Below are 5,549 nucleotides of genomic sequence, written 5' to 3' on the forward strand. Positions count from 1 at the left end.
TATGGAGCTAGAAGCCCCTGGAAGGAAAAACATTTCTGACTTTTTATAATCATAATCCAAGTCCCCACTGCAGTCTCCATAAATGTTACATACACTATTTACTCTTTTCTCCATTTATGCTGCTGCAGTGTATTAGTTAAGGCTTCTCCCATGCTATTTATAAGTGTGAGAATATTATACAGTCAGAGAATTTCCTGGATTTTGCTGCTGAAATTATTGGGTTTTCTATATTTTTTACATCTTAAAGGAATAGTACACCCAAAACATGATTAGCCTTCATTTTCTACTCACCTCCATTCTGAACAACACTCTGGAGTACTTTTTTGATATCTCAAATGCATCTGGAGATCTGGGAGGCTTCTTGCTGTCTGCTGACATTCAAATAATGGAGGTCCATGGCGCCCGAGACAGAAAGGTCCATAAAAGTCCACAAAAACGTGTCAATATTCCTCCATACTGCTCGTCCAATGTAATCCAAGTGTCCTGAGTGGGTAGCATCCAGAATTTACTCGAAACGAAGTCATTTAGAATGTTTTTAGAGCCTAAACAGTAGTGTATAGGATTTCCTAATAGCGCCCCCATGCGCGCTCACGATTCTACGGAAGCCGGCAGACCAAACCGGAAGGAAGTGCGCATTCAGCGTCTGGTCTGCCGATAATGCAAGCGTAGAAGAAGAAATGTGCTGTTTACCTGTGCAAAGAAAGAAACAACGAAAGAAAAATGTCTGAGGACTTCAGTGTTGAGGAAGAGCATGAGTTCTTTGCCGAGCTGAATGCGCTGGTTTGGTCTGCCGGCTTCCGTAGAATCGTGAGCGCGCATGGGGGCGCTATTAGGAAATCCTATACACTACTGTTTAGGCTCTAAAACGTTCTAAATGACTTCGTTTCGAGTAAATTCTGGATGCTACCCACTCAGGACACTTGGATTACATTGGACGAGCATTATGGAGGAATATTGACAAGTTTTTGTGGACTTTTGTGGACCTTTCTGTCTCGGGCGCCATAGACCTCCATTATTTGAATGTCAGCAGACAGCAAGAAGTCTCCCAGATCTCCAGATGCATTTGAGATATCAAAAAAGTACTCCAGAGTGTTGTTCAGCATGGAGGTGAGTAGAAAATGAAGGCTAATCATGTTTTGGGTGTACTATTCCTTTAAATTCAATGCGTAACTGAGGGAAATCTAAATGATATGGATATAAATGTATATTATCATATAATAATAACAACAACAACAATAATAATAATATTTGTATTATTATTATTTTCGATATTATTATCATTAAAATGCATTTCATATTGAAACAAATAACAAAGTGCTGCAGTTACAAAAACAGTTGCTAAAAATCAATAGCACAAAATACATTTAAATGTAGAGGTGAGGAAGAGTTCAAGCAATAGCTTTCATTAAAATGCAGTTTCTGAGGCCAAGTTAAAAATATTCCAAGGTGTGAGGTATCCTTAGGTACCCTGGAAGCATCCCATAAACTGTCCCAAGCTTTATCCTTGGGAGGTTTTAGGAAACATGCAGAGGCAAAACTAGCTGGTGTGTGGAGGTCAATGGGACTGAGAAGTTCTTTGAGATAAGGGGGGGAGGGCTCCCTATTTATGTGCTTGTGGGTTACAAGGGAATCTCTGTACATAATCCTGATAGAGACAGGTAGCCAGCTGAGACATTGATGATCATTTTTATGTGCTGATGTTTGAGCTCCTTTAACAGGATCCTAGCAGCACTGTTCTGAATCTACTGCAACTTTTGGAGGAAACTCTCAGGGATCCTGATGAGGAGTGCGTGGCAGTAGCCCAGCCTGCAGGGGACAAAGGCATTTACAAGCTTTTGCCATAGCTGAAGGGATACGGGGCAGTTTCCTGATGATCCAGAAGTGAAAAAGGAGGTCTTGTTAAATGTTTAATGTGAGCTTCAATGGTCATTTTATGGTTAATCTCAGCATTGTTGTTAATCTGAGAAAGTGATGCTGGTAATGCCAGCTGAACAAACCTGATGTAGAGTACTAACTAAGATGGTTTCAGTTTTATAACTTTTGAGCTGGATATAGTTCTTTTTTATCTTGTCTCTATGTCTTCCAGGCGGGAGGTCAGTGAGGATAACGTCAGGGTAACAGATGGGATGGGGTTTGTCCTAAGGTGGAGTTGAGTGTCATCAGCGTAACAGGGGAATAAGACTGAATGCCAACTGAAGACCTGGCCAGGGGAAGCATGTAGATAATGAACAGGGTGGGGGCTTTGGGTCACTGCATTTTTTTTATTTAGCTTAATCTTGTCCAGTTATATTTTACCTATATTTGTTCATTCTTTCAAGGTACAGGAGATTAATGTTTATTTATACCCTGCAAGAATCTTAACTGGACAGAGGATACACACACTGGACAGGTCGACAGTCTGTCATGCACAGGAACATAGAAGACAATTACCCTACCATACATATTTTTGGGGAAGCAGAACCCTTTAATGCTATGAACATACATACCCTATATGGAAAGATATAGAGTATGTATGTATATAGAGAAGCTATCCAGCTGATGTGCTGCTAATGAGACGCAGCGTGTCCCGCCCAGAGTATGTAGGAAGCCGATCCAGGTCAGGGGAAAACAGATCAGGCAAGAACAGTACAGGAATCCAGGAGTTCTCAGTTTGATCAGAGGTTCCAGGAATCCTCAGAGGGTGAAGGCAGTTTCAGGCAGTTTCAGATGCAGACAGGTCCAGAAGAATACACAAATAATGATCTGGCCCTGATAGCTTGACTAAACCAGCAGAGGAAGCAGGTGAATAAGATAAATGATAATTAGAGAGCGGGGAGGGTACGGCAGGTAAATAAAGTGAGGAATCAGAAAAGCTACCGGGGTTTAGATCATGACAGCAAATTTCACATCTAGAAACCCCAATAATAGTGAAGTCATTATGTATAACATATTTAACCTTTTTTCCAATGTGAAGTGTAATGCCTAACATTCTATGATATCATTCTATCATAAGGATAATAATAGAGACATAAGCCCCATTTACGTTACCCCTCTGAAACCGATCCGTGCCTAGCACGGTTCCTCTCCTCCTAGTGACGATCTATGGAACTACTGCTCTCTAGAGGTAAACAAGCAAATCAACATGGTGGCACCTGTAACATTCAGGAAGTTTGGTTATTATTGTAATATTTCCTGGTTTGCGGAGAGTCAGGCAAAGAAGTCAGCCTTTGGTGAATTTACTTGACAGAGTTGGCTTTTGGGAAGTGGATACGACAAAGGATAGTCTAATCAGGGCTTACAGATGCAGAAGACAATGACGGATGTTGAGGTCGATCACATTGCTAAGCAGAATCATCACTGGGAATCATGTGGCACAGTAGGGAAGCTAGTATTTTTATGAGTGTCTGAAATTTCATTATTGCAGAGGCTGAATGTGAGGAGATGCACTTTGTTATCAGAGATCTGAGCAAAAACTGAACCGTGCCAAGCCCTACGGATGAACTAGTACCAGTTTAGCAGGGTTCGATTGTGTCTGGCACAGTCCGGTTCAGTTTTGTGTGTCATTTACACTCAACAGTTATCTCGGTGGACCGATCTCGGCAAGACTTCAAAAGGGTAGTGTTAATGGGGCTAATGACAATTGATGTATTTCTTGTTCAGGATAAACAATGTTTGGGGCTTATTTTAATAGAAATGAACATCCTTTGTATGGCACTTAGTAACTACTTTATACTAATTATTTCTGGATTAGTTAAACCACCAAATTTCACTAAGGGGTTTACAGTTTTCACAAAGAGTGGTTGGTCGGTCAATCGGTTGGTTGGTTGGTTGACTTTTTAATTGTTTACAAGAGAAAAAGAAGAAAATTACAAAAAAATAAATAGATAAGTCAACAGGACATAGATGCAGGCTACATTGCTCTCTTTTGAAAGAGCTGGTGTTTAATATCCCTAATTTTGTATTATGTCACATTAAGGAGTGTCTAGGCTGTTTTTTGCTTTTGTTGAGAACCCAATTGCAGAGACAAGGCAGCCAGAATATGGTGAAATGTAACGTGACAGAGGATCTGACAAGGAGTACCTTTGGAAACCATGGAAACCATTTGATTTCTGTATGATATTTAGGTGAAAGAAGAAGAAAATGAGAAACAGCTCTTAGTGACCTGGAAACTGAGACAGTGAAGTGAAAAAGAAACACTACCAAAAATTATAAAACATAGAATTAACCTAAAACACAAGGTGCTACAATGAAACCGAAATTATAAAAGTAAATACTAATGCAAAGTCCTACAAACCTGATCATGACACATGATAACATAAAACAAGGCATGTAATCCGACACAAACCATAAAGTACCTTTTTGCAAACAAATTCACTATTTTCCTCCTCTTTTTTCAGGTCATATAATAACACAGCATCACATCCAGAAGATCTTCTGTATAATATTACGTCTGCTTTCAGTTCTCTTTTTAAAATGTGAGCCCTTTAGTGTTACATGTAGTGAATTAAGAAATGGACACGATTAAGAGGATTCCTTTAAAATGGTAAGTTAAAAAATAACTTAATGTATATAACAATGGAAAACCTGCAGATACAAGGGGAACTGAGAAAGGATTTTTCTTTCTCACTACTAATAATGACCACTAAGAGAACTACATATGGAAAGACCTAATCAGACAATGATGAAAATAAAAACGGATGAAGAGCAAAATATAAACAGTGGTTGAATGTGACAGATATTTGGAGAATATATAACACAGCAAAGGAAGGTATTACTCTTTGTCAATCTTCCCATAGCAACTAGGAACAAATACTTCCTGTCCTTTTCTAACAATATAGTTCTACATTTTAGATCCACACATCAAACATAGTTCTGTTGGAAAGCTGCATAACCTCTTGGGACTTTATGGCATGCCTAAAATACAGTGTCTGCCTGGATGTCTGCTATGTTGACTCCAAGTAATCCCTCACCTGTTAGCAAAGGGTTTTTTAGCCCTATACAGAACAAACAGTGCTGCTAACTATTAGTGCCACCTAAAACCTATTTTCAAAGGTCTTCATAGGTTAATGGAAATCTACCACTATGATTTAGATGGTTTTATAGTTTCTTTTAGTCAGATATGTGCACTGGTGTCAAAAGTACACACATGAAGAAGAAGAAGTATAGATACTTCAGTTTAAAAACACTGGTAAAAAATGAAGTATCAACTTTACCTCTTTACTCAAGCAAAAGTGAAAAGGTATGTGCTCAAAAAACTACTTAAAGTATAAAAGTATAAAGTAACCTTGAAACAAAAAAAAACAGCCAGATGCCACTATATGAATTGAAAGCTCAATTTTTCAACTATTTTGAAAAATTCTTTGAGATAGGCCCAAGGATGAGGAAGCTCTTGTCGGTCTCCATCTCCTGATACGCTCTCTCCTGTGTCCGACCTTTCAGACATTTCAACATCTTTTTCTGAATCCGACATTGTAGCATGGCATAGACAATTCATGTTTGCAGTTTGAAGAACACCTGCTTGCTTCTGATGATTTCCTTTAGCTAACCAATGAGTGCATTATATGACTCAT

Source organism: Cyprinodon tularosa, unplaced genomic scaffold, assembly GCF_016077235.1.
Source record: "Cyprinodon tularosa strain WSP-4 unplaced genomic scaffold, ASM1607723v1 ctg1325, whole genome shotgun sequence".
NCBI classification, from domain to species: domain Eukaryota; kingdom Metazoa; phylum Chordata; class Actinopteri; order Cyprinodontiformes; family Cyprinodontidae; genus Cyprinodon; species Cyprinodon tularosa.